The following is a 26,521-nucleotide window of genomic DNA, read 5'->3' on the forward strand; positions in this document are numbered from 1 at the left end:
AGAGCAAATAGCTGAAAGGTCTCCTTCATTGAGAGAGTTAAAAAATCACTGCCCACTCATGTCTCTCTGCAGTTTGTTTCCCTCTTCCCATTAAATCTCCTGGTGTTAGGTATCACTGACATCACGAGCTGTCAGACTCTCTGTAAGAGCCTAGATGATCCTCCGGGGTGCACACCCCTGAAGTGTTGCTGTGACCGAATTCTGCCCTACTGCTAGCAAGTCCTTGGAGGTCCTGAGTTTGGCCCTGCATGGAGATGGTCAGATACAGCAGTGATGAGTTCAGCTTCCAAGGAGCTGTATGATTCCTTGGTCAAACACACTCAGCTGTGAGTGGAAGTGAGAGCGACAGCAGGTTGGTCAGTGGTCCTTCCTGAGTGCCCGGCTGTATGGACAGTACGCCCTTATGTGTCCAAGGGCTTTGGTAATATGGGAGTAAGCTTAGAAATAGGGCATTCGTGTCTCCCCACTGCATGTGTTCTTATCACATGCAGCTATACCCCTTTCAATAAAATCCCAAGATTTAGAGAGACTGAGTTGCTCTAGGCCACCCAGGTTCATTCAGTCAGATGCAATTTGTCATTTAACCTTTTTAAGCAATCTACCAGTTGCCAATCTTGGCTTCATTTTCTCATTCTTAGAACTGCTGAGCAGAAAGGTCAAATAGTGTGAAATACAACAAAGAGCAGAGGCCATTTGATTGATTCTGATTTTTTTCTTGAGAAAGGGAACAACTTGCAATTGGCGATGCAGTCCAGGATGGGCGGGGTGTGTAATCTTCCATAACTCTGCTGCAATCTCAGGTTAACAGAGAGGATGGAATAGCTGCCTGCTCTGCTGCGTTCATTGCCATGGCTTCCTGTGAGGTTGTCTCTGTTCCAGAAGGAGCCTGTAACTCACTGACTGGTCAACAGAAATTAGGTAGGAGTGGCTGAGGTTCTTGAGCAAAATTATGAATTTTCCAGTATGACTGTGGCTATCCAGAAATCCTGGACAGTAGAACAGCACACACAGAGAGACCATCTTCCACTGCATTTGCAACCAGGACTCCAGCAACTTCGGAAACATGTGCAATTGACCCATACACATGGCTCAGAGTTCTCACTGGGGTAATGCTGCATCTCCCCAGCCTCTGACTCTCCCACGGGAAATGACACTCATTCCCAATCAGGCTGAATGAAGTAGTCCTGGCAATGGGTTGGTACCAGCAGCGGAACAGTTTTGAAAATCTAGACTAAAATTCCCAAAACAAAGTGGTAACCACCAAGGCCTGGATCTTCAGCTGCATGGCTTTCTTCTAAGCTCGCTGGCATCCTCGAGAGGTTTCCCACTGATTTCAGTGAGTTTTGTGGAGGGAGTTTCAGCTAAAACAAAGCATAAAGAGGTTGGGCTGAGGTCTCAACGTCATCCCATCCACCCTTAGATACTTACAGCCTCATCAACTGCTGTAGTTAACTAGGGGAATGTGCCACTCCAGAGAGCAGATGAAATCATATCTCTTTCCATTAGCTGTAGGTTGGCATGAGAACTACAGTTTAGGTCTTTTAGTTAAGTGCCTTACATTAGGCAGTCCTCCTGTGTGGCCTCAAGCAGTTCATTTTCTCTGTACCTCTTGGCAGGTCTGAGATAAGGACAGTTTTATCTCCCCATGTATAAAAAAGTTGGAGGTCTTTGAAAAGAAAGCTTTATAGAAGTACAAGGAATTATTATACTTCAGCAAAGCAAACCCACTGTCAAAGGAATCCACACCCATGGACTTCTGTCTTCACCAGTCCCTCTCTTTTCTTCCAGTACAACCACATTACCACAGTACCAATTGACTGTCAGTTCTTGAGTGTCCTAACCATTGTTCATTCACATTTATTTCAACTCCAACCAGTGTTCAGTCTAGAGGCTAAGAGCTTTCTGCAAGATTGGTTTCAAGTAGATAAGCAAAGAAAGGCAGCTGGGCAGCAGGCCTATTTCCCTTCTAGCAGCTTTTGTTATGATTTTAGATGTGAAATCCACTGATGGAGGCTGAACTGATTTTCTGAACTGCCTTGTTCACTGATATGAAAACCTCCTCTCTTAAAATGAATCAGACCAAACCCTTATGACATTATCCCATGATCCAAAGAGTGACTTTGCATTTGGCCACAAGAAGAGCAGCATTATTTTTTTTTTAGCTATATGGAACTGGGAATGTTTCAGGCAGCGACTCTCTTTATTCAACGAATGATACACAGTCATGACTGAAAGAACTTTTCATTTCCCTGTGAATTACCACATCAAGCAGCCTTGTCTAATCCCTGTTCTAGCCTTCAAAGTTTGGACACTTTTAATTTTTTTAATTCTCTGCCAAAATCTATTTTTAAAGTTATTATTGCAGTAGCTGCCAGATAGGAGGAGGCAAGTGCCTCCCCCCATTTGTCTAAGGGAAAGGTAAGTGGGATTGCACAGGAATAGACTGAATCTCCCAGATGAGGCTCCTAAAGCATTGTGCAATCTTTAGTGAGTTAAACCTCACAAATCCTTCCTGAGTTAGTACTAAGTTCCTTTCACTGGTGGAAGGCAAAGAGAGATAGGCACAGCAAGGGCAAAAGGCATCTGCAAAGAGGATTTTGCTCCTTGAAGAACAAAGGGAGTGAAGGTGTGTCTTGTAGACAGTGATTTACTCAAGGTGATGTCGTCACTAGGAGTCTTTCTGTTGATGTCCTCAGTCATTATAAACATCATAATTAGAGCTTGCTGAATAACATTCACGAATGGTGTATCGGTATGTTCAGCACCTTACCTTCTGCTATCAATTTTGAGTGACTTGCTTGTTGGTTCAGAGATTACAAAGTGAGAAGGAGCCTGTGGCATCATTAGTCTGAGCTCCTGCATACCATAGACTGCAGGATCACACTGAATTGCTTTTTCTAAATTTTTTTTTTTTTTACATATTGCTAGCGAATGGAGAAATCCACCAGAAGCCTTACGTAAACTGGTTAATTACTCTCACTTCTAAAAAATCATGGGTTTTTTTCTAGACAGGATTTGTCCAATTTCAGTTCTCTATCATTGTTTTATTTATTTGTCTGCCAGTTTGAACATCCCTCCATTATCAAACCTCTGTTTTTACATTGGTGCTGAGAGATTGTGATCAAGTCAACCCTTCACCTGATCTTTGTTCAAGCAGATTGAGCTCCTGGAATCTTTCACTGTAAGACTCCTTTAATCAGCCCAGTATCTCTTCTCTGTACTTTTTCCAATGTGTTAGCATCCTTTGGGGATTATTCACAAATAACCTTTTCATTAGTCAAGCCGTTCTTCAGATGGTTGAATAATATTTGCCTGATGAATTTACAGTAACCTTCCTATTCATAAATATATTATTTATGAGTTGTTAACATGAACAGCTGCAGAGGTCTCTTCTCCTACAGCTCCACTGGCCATAGAAGACATTTTCATGTGTTGTTAGTCCTTCTTCTGGACAAGCCACTATACCATCTGCCATCGATCCCAGCTGAGCCACAGTGAGACACCAACATGCTAGCGTGTAAAAATGTTCCCGTGTCTCAGGATGGAAAGGGACATAAATACCAGACACTCTTGGGTTAGCTCAGCCCTTCTCCTTGTTTCCTGCAGATTGCCAGGATCCTTTGGCATGCAAGAAATTCTGAGAGAGAGAGATTATTATACATCAACTGTACTCCTGAACTGGGGAACTCCTGAAAGAAGGGCATGTTTATCACCCCAAGAAGCTTCTTAAGTGGCTGCTTCAACTGATGCTAGTTACTGTACTAGTGCTTCCTAACCTATCAATCCCAGTGATTTATCTTAATTACCAGGCTCCATGGTAAGTGATTGACATACTGGGGTATTTGTGAACAAATAGAAGGCTGATGTGACTTCCAGGCAAAGATTCAACACCATAGAAGGCTATCCTCTCTTGAGAAGGTCCTCAGTCATTCTCATCTACATTTGAAAAAGCTACATGCCCACAAGAAAACTGTGTCTATACAACAATTACACAAATTTTAGCTCAGCAGAGTATCGAGTCCCTTCTTAATTACAAATTAACCTGACTCCCTTCTCCTTGGCTGCAATGTTTTGCCATCATTTGCTGCAGTGAAACGGGCTGTGGAACTTCCCCTTTAGCTTTTCGTTAGAAAGCCACTTGTTCAATTTCATGTTCTAGGATTCAGCTGAACTGTCCTTTCTTGCCAGTGCATGTTTCCATTGAACACACAGGTTGGTGAAGAAATAGCCCCTTCCTTATCCTGCAGCCTCCCCTGACCCTACTTCAACCAGATAGGCAGTTGTGGTTGTGTTTGCTCTCAATTTCTCTGAAGCCAAAACTCTCTTCCCGGCTACATGACACTCGAATCCCACCAACCTCTCCCCCTCCAAGTGAAAATCAGGGTGATGGGAAAGCTCGCATCCTTGGGTCTCACTCTCTTTCTGCAGTTTTGGACCCTTGCAAGCGGCTCTCAGTGCCATCAGCATTGTAAAAAAAGAGCCTCTTTCTGCTAGTTTCAGCTAGAAGTTCAGAAAGCCACAGCCACCTCCAGGCTTTGATCTTGAGCCAAAGCCAAAGCCAACCTCCTTTGTTCCCCAGACCTCTTAGTTTTGCTTTGACAGACATAAGTGCTCTTCTCTGTGCTTTCCCTCTTCTCTCTGTTCCCTCTTTTCACACCCCCCCCCCTCCCCAGACCTTCGCTGGGAGTCTGCAACCTTATCATCCCTGTGGGAGAAGGTGTGTATGAACTTCTGCTTCATAGGTCACCAAGACAATGCTGGACCAAGGGAAGTGGGCAGGCAGAGCCTAGGTGATTTGGCCCCAAATGTTAAGACAATGGGCTTTCCTGCCATTGTTTTCTGTCAGTCTGCCTCACTGCAGGAGGCGATGCACACTCTGTCCTAGTGGCTAAAAATGCCCGAGAGGGAAAGGGAAGGGCCATAGCAGACATCTGGGGCCAAAGAAGAAGTGATTTGTTAACCACGTGTAGCCACAAATGGAGGTTTGAGGGAGGGGACTGCAAATAGCAAACTATTTCCAGATGTTCAAAGTCAATTCAAACATGCCACCTACTGGACCTGAGCTTGGAGACTTGGCAGAGATGGGGCAGATGGCACTGAAGAACCAGGGAAGATGAACTTCCACACTCCCCAAGGATTTCTTGTAAAAGATGGTCCCTCTCTCACCTCTTCTGGTCTCTGGACTTCATGACCAGTGTCGTCAACTCTACTCTGCAGAAAGCTTTCATATAGCCAAAAGCTGAAAAGAGCAAGGCAGAGGGCATGCAGAATTTCCCCGGAAGCTCTGTGGGAACAGTCTTTCTTGTATTGCTTTGCAGAAGGAAAATACATCAGAGCAGCAAAAGTACAGGCTTTTTAATGTGGAAATCTTGAGTCTGCCCCTCCTCTGCCAGAGCCTGCTTCATGTGATGCTGAGCAAGTAGGGCACATATTTAAATGCATCCCCTGGTTTGGGATGCTCCAGCTTCAAACGTAATGGCCTGTGGTTAAGAGGTGCTGAGCAACCTTCAGAGTCGTTAGTTTCAAAATATTGGGTGGTCAGCACTTCTGGAGCTCTTCATGTCTCAGTTTCTTGGCCTCTGAGGAAACCTTGGAAGTGATGACAGAGAGGATGGTGAGCCATTTGCCCTGGGTAGGGAAGGTAGAGAAGTGCATGACTCATTACCTTCTTACACGTCCCAAGGTAGTACAAGTCACTGCTAGTGAGCTGTAAGGCCTTAGGAACTTTGTGTGTTCCGGATCTGATGGAAATGAAGACGACAGAATTGAGGGGCACATCTGAAGTACTGCCGTGAACCTCACTGCGTCTCAGAGCTTTTTCAGCTCACTCACTTGAAAAACTGCCTGCACGGCTCATAGGCAAATGAAATCAAAGGAAAAGAGAAACTAACCTAATACTGAGGCAGGTAAATGTTCTTTCATACTTCTTAAGTGCCACTGAGGGCGAAGCATTATAATTACAAAAACAGCTGCTATTTGTCTAAATCCTTCCCTAACATTTGTGGTAGATCACTTCGGTCATTTACGTTCCAGTTCTTCCCTAAAGCTTTGCTACAGGGATTTGGGCAGGAGTTCAAGTACCTGGCAGCTGGAACCATGCCCCTACTAAGCCACCTAAAGACTGACATTCCAGGCCTCCCCTCATGGAGAAGAGCCTTGGTCCCCTAACTGAGCTTCAGCATCCTGAGTACAAAGCCTGTCAGATTTCATTGTTAACGAGTGAGGAAATAAATTGGCTCTAATTATTCTATGAAGAGCTTAGATGGAATTTTACAGGAAAGAAGCTTTGTCTAGAGATTATAAGAGGAGACTCTGAGCCAGGATTCCCAGGTTTTATTTCTGGTTCTGCCCCTCATTCATTGAGTGGCCCTGAGTGAATGTTATACCTTGTTTTCCCCCCATCTGTAAAAAGGGGTGATGATACCAAACTTCCTGGCATACATGTTTCTAGGCTTAATTAATTAACAGCAGTGAAGCAATCTGAGTTTTCAGTTGGAAGATGCCATAGTAGTAATCAAAGAAATATTTCTAGTTGCTTTGGTATTTAGCATTCTCATCCTTTTTCATGTATAGATGACAGCCCTCAATGAGAGAGAACAGAGTTTTCAATCTACTAACTGGTGACTGGGCATTAAGGAAAACTGTTGTGTAATTGGGTAATAAATTCACTGAAATTGCATTTCTTCTCAGGCTGTGAAGAACAGACGGACAGACTTTTGCTCAACTATTTGTTAGTCTTAAAATTTTCAATGGATTGTTTTATACAAACAAATCTTTTTGCAAATGATTCACTGTGACTTTTGTTTGAGTAGCTTCTACTCATGCAGAGCGATTGGCCAATCAACTCACATAGTATTGTGTCTGCTCCTTAAGTGGATAACGCTCAGGCTCCCAAATACCTTTCAAAACCGTACAATCACAGAATTGCTCAGGTTGGAAGGGACTTCAGGAGGTCTCTAGTTTAACCTCCTGTTCAAAGAAGGAGGAGGTCAGCTGTAAGATGAGAACAGGTTGCTCAGGGCTTTTGACAGTTGGGTCCTGAAAACCTTCAAGGATGGTGACTGCACAACCTCTTTGGGCAATACTTGACTGTCCTCATGGTGAAAATGCTTTTCCTTATAGCCAGCCTGAATGGCTTTCATTTTAATTTATGTCCATTGTCTCTTGTCCTCCCACCATGCAGTATGGTGAAGAGCCTGGCTCCATCTTCGTGATAACTTCCTTGTAGGAACTGTCAGGCTGTTGTTTGTCCCCTACAAAGCCATCTCTTCTCCAGGCCAAACAAGCCCAGTTCCCTCAGCCTCTCCTCACAGGGCTCTAGCCCTCAACCATCTTGGTGGTGTCTGCTGAACTTGCTCCCATGTGTCAACGTTTTTCTTGCATTGGGGGTCCAAAACTGGGTTAGTACTCCAGTGCCATCTGAGTACCCAGGGCAGGGGGATAAACACATCTGTCAACCTCCTGGCTGTGACCCTGTTAATACAGCCCAGAATGCCTTTGGCCGCGTTTGCTGCCAAGGCACACTGCTGGCTCATGCCCAGCTTGTTCTCTGCCAGGATCCCCAGATCCTTTTCTGCAGAGCTGCTCCCCTGCCCATCAGTGCCAGCCCGTACTGCTGCAGGGGCTCTTCCTTCCGAAGTGCAGGACTTGGCATTTGTCCTTGCTGAATTTCATAAGGTTCCTATCAGCCCATTCCTCCAGCCTGTCCAGGGCCCTCTGAATGGCAGCCCTGCACTTAAGCATATCAACTGCCCCCTGCTACTTTGATGTCATCTCCAAACTTGAAGAGCAAGCACTCCATTGCCTCATCCAGACAACTGCTAAAGATGTTTAAACAGGACAGGCCCCAGGACAGACCTCTGCCAGTACCCCACTTGTTACCAGCCTCCAGGTAGAGTATGACATATATCCACTCCTCTCCGAGCCTGACTGTCTAAACCAGTTTTTTAACTTCTGCTAGTCCACCCATCCAGACCATAACATCCTAACCTGAATACAAGAATATTGTGGTAGACAGTGTCAAGCCTTGCTAAAGTCATGGTAAACTGCCTGCCAAGAAATCACGTATGAATAATAGCTACATATATTATATTTACCTGTATGTGTGTGTATGTGCACGCAGTTTTTGAAAACAGACTTGTGAACTACTGTGCAGTCCCAGTGTAAAAGCCAGTCAGCATGGTAGTGAATTTGTGTCTTAGAGTTCAATTTCTTGAACATGTGCTCTGTTGTTTTCCACTTTGTTTTCCATTTTACATTTGACCAGGATTTCTTAAAGCAACTGTCTTTGTCCTTACATCCATCTCCGCTCATGAGTCAAATGGATCCCTGCATTTGAATGAAGGAGCTACTTCTAGCCATAAGTCATTCTCAAAAGTTTTTCCTTCCCCAAACTTCAAAAGGAGTTCTAATCTTTTTAACCTCTGCTTTCCCCAGTAATGTCAAACATATGGTCTACAGGAGATATGGACCACAAATAAAATCATGGGAAGCTCATGGACTGAGAGAATGGATATGAGTGAGACACTCCAGGAGAACAGGATTGGCTCCATGCCTGGCCTGCGTAGGCTTGTCAACATAAGCAGTATGGATCTCAGGCACCATCCACTCTGTGTATATCTAGGCTTTAAACTTAAACCAGATCTCCAGCTTCAATCACCACCCTTGCTACTGATGCTCAGCTCTATCCTGTGCTGGTTGTCTCATCTCCTGTTGTTTGGAGATGTAGTGCAGCGAGAAGTTTTCCCCGGCAGCTGGGAAATAGAAGCTGTGTGTGCTCCTCATCATCTCTTCTTGCTAGCAACATTATTTTTCTAATTAAGTTAAGAATATGCTCTGAGAGCTTCTGGGTGCAGAGTGAGGCCACGCATGGAGGAAGAGGAGATGTGTGGCCATTTTTTAACTGGGTTGGGGAGCTCACTCCCTCTCAAAGCCTTGAGCCATTGAAAGAGGACGGTGCCTAAGTGAGCTGCTCTGCTGCAAAATTGGAGCTACCCTCTGCAGTACCTCAGTGGGTGCTACTGAACTCGGGTGCAGCCACACTTAAGACTGTTGTTCATAATGGACAACATGATACCACCCATGCCATGCTGAGGTATGTACTGATGTCTGCCTAGCTGGAGAGAGGAGACTTTCTGAACCTCTGGTCCCTCATCTGTTGGAGATCTCCCATCCAGGTACTGACTGGCTAAAAAAGTTATACACAAAGGCTGGTGGCAGAGCAGCCAGGACTGGTGCTAGAAGGCAGGCCTCCCCCCTCTTTACAGTACACAAATTTCCAAAATCCCATGTTTGGGCAATTCTTCTAGCTTCCCCTCCTTGGACAATATTAGGCATGTAATGACACCCAGCCAGATAACTTAGAGGAAATTGGTTTTTTCAGACTGGCCTGTCAACTCGTGCCTGAAGCCCCATGTTGGGCAGTGTGCTGGAGATGCACTTGTCCAGGAGTCAGGCAGCACTACAGCAATGAAATAAAGCACATGAAAATTACCATATGCGAAAAATGCAGAGGTTGGTATCGGTGTCTGACACAGCCAGTGCAGCTTGGGTGAACGGATGGCTGCATGTTGTTTCTAGCTGATCTTCCACCCAAAGTGCACCAAGGACCTTTGTAAACGTGCAGCTACCTCCTCCCAACAGTACTCATGTGAATGTCGTGGTAATTATTATTTCCATTTGCCAAGAGGTGCAGTAACTAGCCTAAGGCAGTTCATCGGGCTGCAGCAAAGCCCAGTCTTGTGACTCCCGGACCCCTGAATTTTCTGTTGCAATTAAAGACAGAAATCCTTCTTTTACCAATTCCATGACACAGCACTTGGTGACAATCAGGCAATTGCCTGAATGGTTTAATGAGCCCTCTAAAGCCCTGGAGAGAATGGTTGAACTTACTGTTGGATTTTCCCACCTTGTTTTCTAGCAGACAGAAAATCAAGCCTCTTGTAATGATCTTAGCTGTGAATGTAGGTACTGCAGCCTGTTTTTTTATGCCAGGGTTATTTACCAAAATTGGGTCCTGTCAGACTGGGAAGGGAGGCGATCTCATCGTGCAGCCTTCCTACCCATGCAGGAATGTATTTGCGTGATGTAGTCACTGTCTTGAACTGGCTAATCCTTCCCTTCCAGGATGGCGTCTGCACCGCTAGGTCTCAGTGTCAGAGACACTGTTTTGCCAACAGCTCATGATGTTTCCCTGCATTCGGGGAAGGGTCTTGCTCTTTACATGCTGGAGACTGCAAGTGCTTGCTACTGCTGTGAAGTGAATGTTGGGTACCTCTTGGACCTGGCGTAGTGACAGTCAGGAAGTCCTGGGAAGCCACAGGTGCTTACGACATGCTGTAGATACCAGCAGGTTTTGCCTGAGATGTGTGGCCCACAGCAGGAGCGAGAAGAGCCCCATTTGCCCTGGCTGTCTGCAGAGTGTCTGCAACCCACAGCCCAGCTGGTGTTGCCATGGACACACTGTCCGCCCTGGGCCCGTGAATTCTGATCCCTTCAGTGAAAATAATTCGATGCAATCAGCGGAGATGTGGGGTTTGCAGTTACCACACCCACCTGCACAGATACACACGCTCCTGCAACCATCTTCTTTGTGCCATGGTTTCAGTAAGCGAACAGACAAGTCTGCTTGTAAGACACAGTGGCGTGTCAGCCAGCGGGGATGGTTACAAACGTGGCTTTCTCCAGCTCTGCTTAACAAGACCTCCTCCTGCTGCTTGGAACAATGTGTTGTTACCACAACACGACATCTAGTTAAGAAAAGAAAGCCAAACAATCCACCCAAACTTCAAAACTTCGCCCTTCCCTTCACCAACAGATTTTTCTCGTCAGGTTCAAATTATTTGCCAATGAGTGCTGGAAAAAGACGTTGCTCTGGTTTGGCCTGTATTTATTTGCTGCCCAAAATCAACAGAAGGTATTTCTGGGAAGCGAACATCAGGGGGTGCAAGAAAATGACATTGGCCTGTAGTAAAATTAAGGCTAGCTTCTTCGAGAGTTGGGCCGTGGTGGTGGTTATTTCGCACTACTCCATTGCGGCTCCGCTTCCTGGGCTGATGTGTCCGGGCTGCATGCTGTAATTTCAGTTTTTGGTGAACTGAGAGCAAAATCCCGGAAGCCACAGGCAGCATTACCCAGCCTCAGTGGGCAGGCTGGCTGGGTCACCTCTCCACATCTCAGCCCATAGGTGAGGTACGCTGGGAGGGCAGCGAGATAGATACTTGGTGCTTGTGCTTGCTCTTACTGTTGCTCTTGCGGGACTCTGCTACACGTTTGCCAGGGAGCCAGGTAGTGGATGGGTGTTGTACAGAACTTCAGTCTCCCAGTCTGTCAAGCTTGAAAGTTTTTCCAGCTTTCAATTTTGTCTAGAGTTTCTCTCTTAAGACTCCCCCCTTCTTCAAACAGAGCCTCAACTCTGGCTGGGTCCCAGAGATAGATACCAAATGGCGCTTTTTTCCCTTTCTTTTGCTCTTTCTTCCTTCTCGTGAAGCTGGCAGACTCTCCAAACACACATCCAACCAACGCACAGTGCATTCGAAAACAGGCCATCTGGCTGAGCACTCCTTGAGAATGAGGAGACAAGAAAAACAACCCTCTTGGAGCTGGCAGCCGAAAGGCAGGCAGCCCGTACGTGGACTTGATCTCGTGGTGCAATCCAAGAGCCGTCCAATCCAAGGGCATTGCAAAAAAGCTCTTTCCTAATGAGCAGAATACGGCTGTCTCCAGAAGCGGCTCCAAGTCAACAATTTGAGTGGGATGCTGTAACTCTCCTCGCTGCACATGTGCTCATTAATTAAAGCCACTTTGGAAGATGCCCCTGACACCCCCGCCGGGGCTGCCAGCCTACCCTCCCCGAAATCCTGCTTGCTGCTTTGCAGCCCCCTGCTGGGCAGGGAACTGCAGAACCCCAAGAGAAGGACAGGGCCATCAGCATCCAGCTCTTAACCACAAAATGGACCCGTTGCATCACCGGTGAACAGCTGCGTGGGGAGTAGAGCACTGGAAGGAAGTTGCACTCCATTTGCTTTGCTGTCGTTTTTCTCCCCTCTGAGTTTGGTAACAGCCAGAGTGCTCCAGGCATAAAACCACTCTGGGCAGGTCAGCAAACAACAGGGACGGAAGTGAGCTGAGCAACCCAATATTGCAATTCCTCGCTGTTTTTCTGATGATTAAGGACTGGGTTCACAAAATCAGGGTGGCTGAGGTGAATGCAGAGCCGTAAGTAGCCAAATCCCTCAACAGTAGAACAGGGAGCACTCAGTGAAACTAGTAGGAGATGAGTTTAAAACAGATTAAAGAAATTACATCACATTAGGTAGAGAACTTCTGGAAGTTGCTGGCCCAGCAGGCTGCAGAGGCAGACAGCATCAGCAGGCTCAAAATGGGATTAGACAAATTTGCAGACAAGAAGTCCATAAATGGACACTAAAGGGAACAGGCAAGATGTACAATCATCTAACCTCCCGATCCAACAAAGGCGAATGCTGAGGAAACACAAGGGAGAGGGAAATGCCCAGGCCTGTGTGCTCTCCCTGGATAGTCTCTCACCTTGCCCCAGCTGGGAGCAGAGTGCTGAGTGGGGAGGACCACTGCTCTGGCCCAGAAGGGCCGTTCTTCAGTTTTTATTGTAGGATTCAGTCCTTGTGCCAGCCTGATCTGAAGGTCATATGAACAGCTTGTTGCCTCTTTAAATTACCAGAAGGAAGCTAGAATCTGATTTTTCTCGGAAAGCTGGATTTGTGGAATATGTTTCCATGAATGTTAACAGTCATAAGCCCCGGCTTAATCTGTTTGGTCTCCCAGTCATTACATTTCACACAGTGACTGGGTGATTCATTTGACCCTTTATCTTCTTACTTGGGATCTCCTTGTTTCTGCATCTGCCCCTTTAGTACTGATGGGAGCAAGGACAGCTCAGCCTTTGGCAGACCATATAGCTAAATCTCAGCTATGTGTGTACGGATCTCCAATGGCTAGTTACAGCTCTGCATCTCCGGATGGCTATTTCTCAGGTTTCCACTGTGGCTTCTTGCATGCAGTTGTGTTTCCAAGGTGAGGGATAAAAGCTCTTGATCTTTTGACTTTATTAACTCAAGAGTAGAGTTATATAAGTGAAAAATTGCTTACTTACTTATCTTGAAAAATTATGACAAAGGACAGACAGCACCAATGCAGGTCCTTAGGAGCTCTGTCTTTCTTGCCACTAAGTTATCAGAGACATTCAGTGCCTCTTCCTTTTATCAACATGCAATTTAGTTGTCCCCAACTGACAAAGGTAAGGTCTAAAATTGAAATTGTGCATAATTATCTTTTTAAACCCACTGCTTCACAAGCTTTAACAATGATAGGGAGATGTTCCTAAACTGAAAAGAAAACAAAAAATAGAGATTTGATGGAGTCAAATATGCCCCTTCTTTGGCGCTGACTTAATTCAAACACAGGTGGCTAGTTCAGAATGAAGTGCAGCAGTGCAATTGCTAAATCATACCAGACAGAATGTAAAGAGTAACTGGGAAGCTTCAGTGTGGAAAAAAATGAGGAAAGAGGCACAACAAATTAGGGACCTCTGGGTCATTGAATCTACTCCTCTGCTGTCATGATATCCCACAACTGATAAAGATCTGTCTTCAAATAGTTAAGTTTTTTATTCCCATTGTTCCTCTTTGGAGGTTATTCTGAACTTCACTCTGCTGTTGTTTTGAAAGCTTCTGCTAGTTTGCAGCCTGAATTTATTTATGACCAATGTATGCCCGTTTTAAGATCTTTCCTTTTTTAAACTCTAACCTGCTATTAGCCACATTTAGTAAAAGTTTTAGGGCATAATTCATCTCCTACAAATATGTGTGTTCTGTTATGCTAACATTGTCCCTTTTCTTTTTTATTTTTAACTTACAGGAAAGCAGAATAATATGCAAAGACAAGATGAAACAGATGTTTCAGGTCTACATTACAATTCAGACAGAAATTTAAATCAGCTGAAGACATCAGAACAAAATGCTTTGTAAGTGTTTCTATGCCATCAATTACTCAAGGGATAGTTACAGGTAATATGCTTTTCAGTACATATTACTTCCTTTACAGCCTTTGATGTGATCTTGTGAAAGGTAGAGTCCCTTCAGGAATGTGCTCTGAGGTCTGAGGCAAATCAGCTGGAGCTCTGGGAGCGTGGCATCTCCAGAGACCGGGTTCCAAACTTGCTTGAGATGTTTGTGTAAACAGCACTGTTGACAAAGAGAGAATATCAGGATATATTGTCATGATACTGAGAATACCAAGTGAATATCAGTTGTGCTATGGGACTGTCATTTGTGCCTTATATTCCAATAAAATGAATTAAGTTTTCTTCAAGTCAATTCCAAAATTACATGTAGAGAGTGTCCAAACCATCACCAGTGAAAAGGACGCCAGTTGGAACACTTTTCTAGTGAAAAAAAGGGTTTTGAGAGAACAGATACTTTCATAGAAAGTGTCTGCTGTCCTCCAAATGTGCCCCCCTCTCATAAACCCAAAAGCCTTAAAAGCAAAAGAGATTTGATTGTTGGCAGTTTGGGGATTATTCCCCTCCCTTTCCCCCAGCGTTTTCCAATGGAAAATATTCAGGGTTTGGGTTTTCAGCCCTTTGCTGAAATGTCAACATTTTCCAAAGGGTGAAGGAGGGGAAAAGAGAAGAAAAGAAAAACATGTTCTGACCAGCTCCAGTCAGAGCCAAATGGCTCAGTCCTGCATTTGGTCAGGGAAGTATGCTGGAGGGGAGAAAATAGGAGTGTCTTGGTTCCACGCACAGCCTGGCTGGGCTGAGGGCTACGTATCACAATCCATCCATATGAGTCATTCTGGTCGACATTTCGCCAGGGGAGCATGTGTCGTGGCTTTTAAGCACTTCAGGTCAATATGTTAGTTGCAAACACGGCCTTGCTGCTTGTCATGGCCACTTCGGCTCTCTGTGCTCGTGTGGGATGCACACAGGTACACTCTGTTCAAGTTCAAGTCCTCCAATATTTCCATGACGTCTTTAACTCACAGAGATAACAATAACACCTGGCACCTATCCAGACCTGAGAATTCACCTCTCCCCCATTCATAAAAGAGGAGAAAGGAGAAAAATGGCATGTGCCTGTAAACATACATGATTGTCTGGGTCCTCCACCCAGGTGACGCTGTCTTGAGCTGCACAATGGCTGGAATTTAGCCTTTGAAAGCCCTGGCCAGCTATGGACGGGCTGGCCCTAGGTAGGGAGAAATGCTGGAAGAGCCAACATAAAGGCTGCTAAACTACACGTGCATGTGCATGCGCCATCCTGCTTCTGGGGGAAAAGGAGTGGCTTCTTGTCCCCAATGCGTTGCTGATCCCCAGCTGCCTGCTCAGCCTCCGGAAAGCTGTCCCAGCACTTGGGCACCTTCAAACCTTAGGAAGACAAGGGCCATCTTTGCTTCTGCCTCTCCAAGGTGTCTCCCACAGCTGCAGTGGGGGAGCTGGTAGATGGATGCATACCCAGACTAGGTCTTTGTCCCCCTCTAGTGACTTGACTGCAAAAGAAGTTTTCCGAGTCCTACTCCCTCCAAGCAAGACGGTCATTATTTTAGGCCTGGACATTGACTGGTTTCCTTTCTGAAGGCCAGTAGGACATCTAAGCACCACTGGCAGGTCATATATTTATACACACTCAGACATTATCCATTACCAATGTAAACAGTAATTAGGAGCTTGACTTTCTGCTCTAATAGGCCACGTGTGCCTGCTTTCCTCCCATGGAGGACAGCAGTCACAGACTTCAGATGACAGCCCATGCTTAGTCCTCCAGGAGACCCAGCTAGGGCCACTGTTACCAGTGCAAAAGCACATGCTCCCGATCTCTTGTAACCAAACACTTGCTGAGTCACAGCCCAGTCACCCGTAAGCTTCGCAAGTCGCGTCAGCCATCTGTCACCAGCACATCCTCCTCACCGCGCTGTGACTCCACAGGGAAAACAACAGGAGGCAGATTACGTTTGGCTGAGGAGCCAGGCTCTCGTGCGTCTTGGCTCTGAGTAACCCCTGGATTGCCTTCTAACCAGTGGTGAAGCATTTGGCTCCTCTTAGTTTGGCCCTTTGTCAGGGAAGAAAGTGACATTCAGGTTCAAACACTGACAGCTTTGCCTGACTAATGAGTGACTCCAAATAAAGCCGACTCAGGCAAGACATGGACAGCATTGTGCAAAATGTCCCTCTTACAGCCAGATCATCTACATGGGCCTCCACGCTGGTGTTCTCCTCCTACCAGTGTTTAAAAAATAGCACCAAAATATAGGGTGCCCTGTTTCCTAAGGCCTTGTCCCACCTACTGTGTCAGCTGAAGACTGCAAGAGCAGCCTTGCTGTGTCTCCTGTCCTAATGAAACCCCATGTTTCCCTAGGTTCAGCCATGTGCTAGAGGCACAGCCCTGGAGGGCAGAGCCCCAAAAGACGGGTTCGCTTCCTGCCGTGTGCCTGCATTACCGACCAGATGAGGCACTGCTCAGGTACGTGAGCCAGCCGGAGGGTGCATAAGCAGCTTGGAGTAGGGATTCACATGGGATTTCACAAACGTAGACCCCCGCACTGCTTACCACAACCTCCCCGGCCAGGGCTCCCCAGCCTCATCTCTCATGTGCTTGAAAGTCTGTTTTCGCCACGAACTCCCTGAGGGACAAATCACCCACACCAGCAATCTGACCATCCTACTTTATCCTAAGGCGATGAAAGAGTGTGGAGTGGATGTGGCCTTTTTTGTTCTGGAGGAAAAAAGTGAACTCAATGCCAGGCACAGATCCCAGGCTGTATAGTTCAAATTGCGCTCAGAGCACATAATTCCCATTTGTGTTTGTGTGCACGCAGGGCAAGGGTGGGGGTTGGCGGGGGGGGGTGAATATAAGAATGTAATTGTCATAATTTAATCCAAAACTACTTCTTGGAAGAAAAAAAAAAACAACAGGCTGACACAAAACAGCATGTTCAGTTATAAACACCACATGAAAGAGCTGTATTATGTTCTACTTGGTAACTGACATTGAACGTTAACGTTCTCAGCTGCCCACTACTGGGCAAAGGCCTTTCCAACGCTCCCCCCCCGATGCAAACAAAAGCCCCCAGCCAAACTGCGGCGCAGATACCAATTTCTGAGGCCGCAGAGAAATTCCACATAGAAAGTTCATTATGGGCAGATAGATAGCCATCTGGGACTCAGGGCGCTCCCAGCTGCGCTGGGGAGAGCGCACGCACATCTCCTGCAAGGCCATAAAAAACTTGGCATGTGCCATGTGAGCCGCCAAGGGGTTTTTCCCCCCAGATTTCCCATAACGGGCCAGTGTATTCCCGGAGCGATGGGCCTTGCTGGCACCACGGCTGCTCCTCTCCGATTGACTTGGGTGCTCGGCCGGCTGGAAGCAGTAGCAGCCAGCAGGAGCGGTGTTAGGGCCCTCGGTGCCCTTCCCTTCTCCTCCCAGGCCTTCAGCTGGAGTGAGTCATTTGGTGTAAAGGAAGCACAGTCATTCCGGCTTGGATCCTCAGGGGTGCTTACCTACTTAACTCCGGATGGCACTGCACCCCGCAAAAAGCACCCAGGAACACCGGAGACCTGATAATTCACTTGGTATTTCTTCTCTCCCTCCAGGGGATCACCAGGCAGAATCACCCTTCCTGCCCGTGTGACCAGGAGGCGACGAGGAAATGCCCTCCAAATCCTCGCTCTCCTGTGCGGTGGGGGTGGTTGGGGTCTCCTTCTAACTAGAGGCTCCACAAATCATCTGTGGGAGCCATTGCAATAGGGTATCATGAAATAAATGCCTTCTGCTTGAAGAATATGTTTTTTAGCTTCACGTTAACCTTTATTTTTTGTGGGGCTGGGTGACATTATTAGCACCCGTGCTTACTGCTAAAGTGAAGCATCTTTGTTGTAGCGTGGGTGGGAGATGGGTTATCGTCAATATGGAGCAGATCTAGAGAATGGCTTCTGTTATTTACTTCTTTTCTGTTCTTGTAGGATGTGTGACACCGTTTAACAAAGATCCGCTTAGCAGAATCCAATTAAAATCTGAATTGTCACCCAGGCACCCTTGGGAGATTTTCCTCGCTTTGGCTGCGCCCAGCACACCGCCATTTCATCTGTCCAGTGCCGTGCTCCGAGGGGATGGTTAAGAACAATTAAAAAGGAAAAAACTTTGTTCACCAGACTGGTGGAAGACGTATCGATGGATGGGACTCAAGAAGGTGCTCTGTGGGGTAAGGTGGAAGGAGGGTAAGCAAAACATCTCCTTGCACCATGACACCTCGGGATAATGCTCCAGCGGGCGTCGTCTTTTTGCCCCGGGGACGGTCGGGGCCCGGGCCGGACCGTCCCCGGGGCAAAAAGACGACCCCCATCGCCTTGTCCCTTCCCGCCTCGCCCGAAAGGTGGAATTGAACCACTCTGTCGCTAGACAGCTACAGGTTTGAAGCCTGCACCCCAGACCACTGAGGGTCATCCGGGCAATTGACAAGCACCGCTCCTCTCCGTATATAAACCCCCAGCGCTTTCCCGCCCTGAGGTCAAGGTGAGGGGCGTTTTGCCCGGGGGGATGCCTCCTCCGCCGGGCCCCGGGCTGAAAACCGCCCCGCATCGGGTCGAGGCTGCTGCGATAGCGGGAAGGGAGCGGGTGGGTTCAGCCCCCGCTGCCGGCCCAGAAGCGCTCGGGCGCTGTATGCAAATTGAAAGGGCGGTGATTGGCTGTCCACGAGGAAGGGGCGGGGCGAGAGGGGCGGTGCTCCGGGAAGGGGCCCTGGCGCCCCTCCAGCCGCCCCCCCCCCGACCCAGGGCGGCGGGTGAGTCACGGCGCTTCCCAGAAGGAGCGGGGCCGTGCCAGCAGCGTGGCCGCCCCGCGCCTTGCCTGCCGCCCTTCCCGGATCTCCGGGGTCCCTTACAACATCGGACGGGGCAGCTTGTGCAACGAGGACCGCCCCCGCCCCGGCCCCGCTCCCGATCCCGATCCCGGCCCCGGGGTGGTGTGATCCCCCCTGTTCCGCGGTCGCTGGCCAGGGCCTGGCAGAGCAGCAGGCGATGCGGGATCAGGCTTTGTGCAGCCCTCGGCGCCTGGTGTCGTCCTGACACCCGTGTGCCTTTCTCCCAACCGAGCTCTCTTCCCATGTGAGACAGCGGCCGGGGTGCGGGTCCATGTTTTCTCTCCCCATCAGTGGGGCTGCCCAGTTCGTTAAGCGGGTGTAAATATGGCTGCTCAATTAGTTAAGAGCATATAAATATGACACACAGGGCTGGGCAGAGGAGACCAGAGCACTGGCTCATTTTGAGCAGTATCTTTTTCTTGCAGTATCTTCTTTTTCTTTTCTGCAGTGGCTAATGGCAGATACTCTGGAGGAAGACGTGAATCTCCCATGAAATACCTCGCAGAACAATAATATCCTCTGGGAGGAAATTCCTCCCTGGCCCCCAGCTGAGGATCAACTTATGCCCCGAAGTATGAGGATTGAAAACACTTGTAATTTTATCCTAGCGAGTGTAACTATAGAGGCTATTTTCATAAATGTCTAAAGCCTTGAAAAATTACTCACTTATTTGCCTCGAGAGATTCCTCTGAAGTGGAGCCATTTCTGCAAATGCATGTGGTTTCCAGTGATTTTTAATTAGATGATTCTTTTTGGTGTAAGCAACAAATAAAACCGTAGGCCCATTCCACCTCTTGCTTGCCCCGGGGAAGCTGAGGCTCAAAACTGGTCCTCAGTGGAGCAGCACCAGGGTAAAACTGGTACGGAACAGAACCAGGGCCACAGCCCGAAGCTGGGAGCAGTTTTGTAGATGTCAGCAAAAGAAAGCGAAAAATACATGGTGGGGCAGCGCCGTTCCCATTCACACCTGGGAATGCTGCTGGGCACAGCTTTGCTTTCAGTGCGTGGCTCCAAGTCATGACTTACCCCGTTGGAGCTGAACCAGCTCTGGTATCATCTGGCCCACGGACTCCCTGACACAGGCATGAGTGTATCTGGGGCCTTATTGTTGGTAGTGAACCACTTTTTTAGCAACTTAAATGTGTTTTTTAGAGCACATTTTTAGCTCCAACCCAGAAGGAGGGTTTTTATCAGAAGGAACTGGTTGGAAAGCTGCTCCTGTGCCTGCCAATGCCAGGCAGGAATTTTTCTTCCCTTGCTTGGTTTGTGGGAGTTGTGTCACTGGGTACATTCCTGTCTCTTTACCTGGTACTTATCCCAGTAGCAGGTGGTGTAATCTAGCAAGTTTCTTTTGTGCATAAAAATGCACAGGGTGAGGAACTGGGGGCGTGCGTGGGAGGAGGTGCAGGGAAATTAGTCATGGGGAGGAAGAGGTTAGCGCGGGGGTTTGAGGAAATCAGGTGGCCGCAGCAATCCCTCAGGCTTCCAGCCGAGCCTATCCTGAGGTCTGCTGGGAGAAGCACGTCAGCTCAGAGATATGCTCCTGTCGGCCCAGCGGCATGTGACCTTGCTGACCAATTCAGGCTAAACAAGAATGGCTGCCCGGGGTCGGAGGAGACTTTCCTAGCTCCTGTACTTAATTTTCAAGGCTCGGCTTTAACACTACTTTCACTTTCTCTTTGCTTTCCTCTCTAGCATCTACCTTTTCTGGATCTCTTTCCCTGTGGCACTTTGGGGGAAGGCATCTTAGTTGCTCTCATCTTCTCTCTCTTGCGGCCTCTAGGATTTTAAAGCAGAGATGTTTGTCTTTCATGTCTCGTGATCAATCTCCCTGTGCTTTCCAGAAAAAGACTACGCCAAGCAGTGAAGTCCAAATGAAGAATAACAGCCAGGCAAAATACTCCAGCCAAGTAACCAAAGGATCTATCGGAAGGGCCAGCTTCTAAAACTTCCCTTATTCTGCAGTAAAGGGACATGCGGAGATAATGAATGCAGCAGTTTCTGAAGATGAAGCAGTGGAGGAAGGGGCCCGAGAGGGTCAGCAACAACATAGGAAATGATGCCAGACCTCAGAGTTGATGGGAAGCTGTAACAAAGAAGTTTTGAGAATTTTCTCCTTGAGCGGATGCTAGTCCATCTAGGTTCAGGTCTGCTTCTGGAGCGGAAGCTGTGCTAGCCACTGACTTCCCCAGCAGTGGTTGAAAATAACACTTCCAGGACCTTTGTGTGTCTGGTTTTTAAAGGCCTTTGCCATCCCTGACCAGGAGGGACTGCGGATGAGTTGCTGCGCCTGACAGAGGTGCCAGTCTCCTTCTGTGAGGAGGGGCTATAGGGGGCAGGTACCTATAGGCAATACTTTGTGCAGTTACTGCTCCTGGTGCCAGTTTCTCTCAGCTGCTGCTCAATGTGCTTATGGGGGCCCAGGCGCTGATCAGGAATCAGTGGGTAGAGCTGGCTGCCGGCTGTAGGTAATGGTCATCTTATGACTTATGATTAGATTTATAAGGCTACCAAAAATGCAAATAGGTACCTCCTAGGATTTTCCAAAGTGTGTAAATAAGTGAACAGACCTGTTGATTTGAAAGGCTCCTCAGCACCTGATTTGCCTTTAAACATTTCTTGGAAATCCTGTAAGCACTCAGCTTCATCTTTAGACCAAGTGTCTTTGAAAACCTGACCCTTTGCCATTAAAAGTATAGAACGAATTCAGTTTATCAGCTTAACGATGGAAAAGCTCTCTCTCCTCAGTAATGCTCTTAATTAAAGCATTTCTCAGTGTCTTTGGACCTGATTCTCCACCTTATGCAGAGAACTACACTATGCCAAATGGGTGCAGAGCACTGCCAATTTAGGTTTGATTCAATGCCCATTCAAGTTAATAGAAATCCTCCCACGGAAATCAATGGGATTTGGTTCAGGCCCCAAAGTCAATGGGGAATTCTGATTTGGCGGTATTTTACGCCCACACTGCACCAGTATAAGCAAATATTCAAGGTACAAAACCTTGGAGAATTTGGAAGGGGCTTTGTAAGGGACTTCTGGGGCAGACTGTAGCCTAGGCTACTTAAGCAGTTCACAGTGCCTAAGACTGTCCGCCAAGGAAGCCTGAAAACAAATCAGTCTGAACTTTTCCCGTTCATTTTTTGTAGCACTCTTACCACTTAACAATACATTCTTGATTTTTTTTTTGGTCCCAGGCTGACAGAACCTATAAGCATCTTCAGTGCTTTGTTCTTACTTCTTTAAACCACCAGAACCTGATTTGTGTCAGAAAAGATAAGCCTAGATCGCTACTGTATTAATAAATAATTATTTGGTGTAAGGTGGGGGATGAGAAGGGCTGTTATTCTTAGCAGCAGCAATGAAATTTCAGCAGCTGATGACGTCAGTGATAAAATGTCAGTGTGAAACAGGCTGGAACAAATTAAGAGTGTGGTGTCGTCACTGTGAGAGCCACGCTGCCCTCCGGAGGGACTGTGGTTGGATGCTGCAGATGCAGTTCAGGAGATGGGGCGACGGAGGCTTGTGGGAGCTTCTCAGAAGCCTCCAAAAAAGCAACAACAATCATCTCAGTACCAGAAAGGTCAAAGAAGATGCTATTTGAACATCCCTGCCCACCTCATGGCATGAGCTAACAGCAAGGGAAGGGCTGTGTCTACAAACCAGATTCCAGGAACTAGTACAGGAAAAAAGCAAAATAAAATTGGCCATCTTCTGGTCACTTAACAAGCTGGGCTAACTCCATCTCTGATGTCACTCCTGTGACTCAAATTGAAGAGGAATTTGGCCCGAGATGCCTTTTGTCATGATGTGCTGCTTAAAAGAGGATGATGTGCTTGGAGTAGAGGTGATCCCGAAGCATTTTATTACTTAACTGTGCTGTTGCATTCGAAGAACGCCTTCAGGCTGTCCAAAAATGCTGAACTCAAGGTGCACAGATCTTTAATCAAAATGGGGTAAAATTCCAAATGCATTCATGCTTCTCCTCAAAGAGTCTGGTCTGGCACATTTCTTGGTTAGTCTCATGTTGCGTTGTTAGACCCAACCCTGCCTCAGTGCGAGGCATGAATGCTAGTGGAGAGGTGCTAGCTTGGGGTCCCGGTATCTCGGGGTCTCGAGCCCTGCATCTTCTTGGTCTGGCAGATGAATTGCCTCGTCTGCAGGGGCAGTTGGGCTGTGGAACGTGCTGTTGTTGGGAGGTGGTAGGGAGGGTTGGGACTATCCTGCCTTCCTTTATGGAGACCTGCAGTATTTTGTACGGAAATATGGGAAAAGTTGAGACTCCCTGGATTAGTGTTTCTAGAAAACTAGTACTGGTAACAAAACTGCTCTGTGTTGTTTCACTCCTTTCTAGAACTGCCTTTCTAGTGGCTGCAGGGATGGATGTGGTTACAGCAGACAGAGGAAAATACATTGAGATGTGTGCTTATCTATCAATCATACCAGCTGTTTCTGGCATGCAGCAACTGGCTGACCACAGTAAGGAAAGGAGGATGTAATCAGTTAGCAAAGGCACTCCTTTCTCAGCAAGGACGATAAGGATTATTGGCAAACCCACAGAGAGTTACGGGAATAGAGGAATTGGTGTGCTGAAGTCACTTCCTATCACTTGGGAGTCCCTGTGCTTGGAGCATTGTGTTTGCTTTCCTAGTATGGATCTCAGTGGTTGTCTGCATTAGTTCAGACATATAAGTGCACTCACCCTGTCTTGGCATACAGAAAGCTCACTCAGAGAGACTGCTGTCGTAGTCTTTTATCTGCTTTTGGGGGAAGGATTCAGACTGGCTGTGAGCAGAGAGAGTGATTCTTTACCACATCTTTACACCAGCAAAACACCTTGCTGCAGAGATATTTGCAAAAACAGGCATGACTTAATCAATTCAGGGAAGAGGCATATGCCAACAGAAACACTGCTTTGCCAATGCAAACCGCGCTGCCACTAGAGGAATATCGGCAATCCCACTCTTGTCAGCGTGGGGCCTCCATTTCACTGATTAGGTGCTGTATGGGCAGGCAGCGCAGGAGGTTCCCAGCCGGTGAGATCACTCAGGGCTTTGCACCTCAGTGCTGAGGTGAGCCCCTGCTCCCTCATCTCAAGAGGAAGCGGCGGCCATTTCAGCTGCACCTGTATCAACAGAGAATTTATATAAACTGGAGGTGAGCTCCTGAATGCGCGGCTGGTTGCTGTCGTAGTCTGTAGATGGGAAAATTGTCCACTGCCTTGTATGTGGTCAACACAGCTCTTGATGATACCTCAGGAGTATCTGGTGTCTTCTCAGAGGTCTTGCCAGCCAGCTCAGAGAGGGCTCCCACTGCAGCCCTGTGTGCAACTAATTGCAGCCTAGCACTGAGGTTAGGAGAATGCTACTAGATCAAAGCTTCCTTACCAGGAAGGCTGGAGAGCCTGGACAAGGATGAGACAGATCCGGTGCCAAAAAGCATCGTGTCACCCTGCTGTCAGCATTTCAGGTCTAAGTATGTGACTGGTAAAAGCAAGGGAAGCAAAAGATTGAATGCTACCTGCACTGCATCCTGTTTAGTCCAGATTTACTAGAGCTTTGGGGATATAGGAATTAAATGTCCACAGAAGGAAAAAAAGACTTCTGCTTTTTCTAGATTTATTGGGTGGGGGTCTGTATGTGAAATTGATCTCTAATACGAATGCCCGATAGACAGTCATTGGAGACAGAATGACTTTGTGCTGGATGCATTTGTAAATATCTGTCTATATTTTTCAGACTTACCACTGTAGGACACCCAAGATGATCTGTGATTTCTGCAATCTCATCGGAGAGAACAAGTGAGTGATTCCATGCGATAGAGACATACAGCCCATGACTCACAGCCCTGAGTCACAGCAATGGGACACTTCAGCATTCAGAAACACTAGTAGTGACAGAAATCAGGATGATGAGCAAGCAGCTGTTACTCATTCTCAGCCGGACACCGTAAGCATGTTTGTACCAGTCAGTGTGGCTCTGGCTCTTTGTCTCCTCTTGCAGACCTGCAGTCATCTGGATAGGATGGTGACATAGCTCACTTAACATTTGCCTCTGGGCAAGAGATGATCAAGTCTAGTCTCTGGCTCCCAGACTGTCCTGCTTGACTCTATTAGTCTCAGCATAGAGCTATCATGGCAATTTTCACTTTAGATTACTTCTGTCATCTCTGGAGATCAGCTCACGTTACAAACACGAATGCATTGATCATCACACGGGGTTAGAAAGTATCTGTATCCCTATTTATAGCTGGGGGGGCTGTGGCACTAAGCAGGTAGGCAACTTGCTTTTAGTGACAAAGGAGATTTGTAGCAGAGCCGGGACAAAAACACAGGAGCCTTAACTACCTCTCTTAATCTCTAACCACTGAATCGTACGCTCCATTGCATTCATCACTTCTTCGTGAGGTGGCAGTTTGGATGAGAACAAGTGCCCAGGAAGTCGCCCTGTTTATTCTGTTTTGGCCTCTTAATGCCTGTGGAACTTTTTTATTGAATTCTTTTCATGGCCATCAGCTTTGGTGCGGGAAATAATTCCAAGAGACAAAGACTCGGTTGTGTGTGTGCACGTGCGTGTGTGGTTGGGAGAGGGGAAGAATAAAAAATCCATTTCCAGATGGTTGAAAGGATGCATAGCACTTTGCTATTGGCAAAAACAACCTCTTTCATTTTCAGGATGTGTAAGTCACAGAATTGCAGCGGGAAAAAAATAGGCAGAAAGGGAGGCAGTGGGGTAAAAATAAGAATTACTAATGAAAAATAACCCAGCCGATATTTGAAAATCTAAGAAGTGCTTCATTTTTATTTAAACAGGGGGGGAAATGTGCTTCCTGAGGAGGATCTGTGTAAAGCAGGTTCAAATATGTATCATCTCACTTTCTTGTTAGCTTCTTTGCTTTGCATTCCCAGCTGTAGCCTCACAGGAAATTCAGTCCCTGGCAAGCTTCAGCTCCAGACAGGAAACGTTCTGAGGAATTTCTTCCATACAGGTACTATATTTGCTTGGAGGGATAACATGGTGGAGATATTTACCACGGCTGGATTTAACTAGCAGGATATTACACATGTTGATGGAGCTGCTGGGAGTGATCTCTGTCTGCAGCCACTAGCATGCCATGTTTAAACAAATCGTGCTGCTCTGCCTGCCTGTGGGAAGATTTGCATCAGATCTGGGCCAGATTCTCCTTCCTCTGACAGCAGCATGGCCCAACTTATGTCAAAGATATTTGCTGATGTCAAAGAGCATCAGAATCAGGCCCGCGCAGCAGGTTTTTATCACATGACAAACTTGGTCTTATGCTATTTGCATGTACGGATATTTGCAAACAGATATTTTGATAGGAGGAGTGACTGTGAGGGGGTGCAGGCTTATGCTGTGTGTGCAGGTGAAGGAACGTCTTTGCTCTTGCCTTTGTTCTCTGAGGGAACCACACGTTGAGAGGGGTGAGCTGTAGCAGCACACCGCCTTTCAGATGAGAGGGAGGTACTGAGCGTGACCAACTGAGACGTAAGCTTCTTGCACCCCTTGGGGCTCGCTTGGGACGCTTTCCCACCTTTCTCTGCAAGTTCAGAGCAGGCCTGTTCTGCTTATTAGTCCAGAGGAGATCACAGCAGCCTAAAAAACAAGTGCTA

General features: G+C 47.1%; 1 non-coding gene across 1 annotated transcript; it reads right to left on the reverse strand.

Annotated features, from left to right (window-relative positions):
- Nucleotides 1-18,395: 18,395 nt before the first annotated feature.
- TRNASTOP-UCA (transfer RNA opal suppressor (anticodon UCA)) lies at nucleotides 18,396-18,482 on the reverse strand. Its single transcript has one exon. It is a non-coding gene; the product is annotated as a tRNA-Sec (tRNA).
- Nucleotides 18,483-26,521: the final 8,039 nt, after the last annotated feature.

This window comes from Gymnogyps californianus, chromosome 3, assembly GCF_018139145.2.
Source record: "Gymnogyps californianus isolate 813 chromosome 3, ASM1813914v2, whole genome shotgun sequence".
Taxonomy (NCBI): domain Eukaryota; kingdom Metazoa; phylum Chordata; class Aves; order Accipitriformes; family Cathartidae; genus Gymnogyps; species Gymnogyps californianus.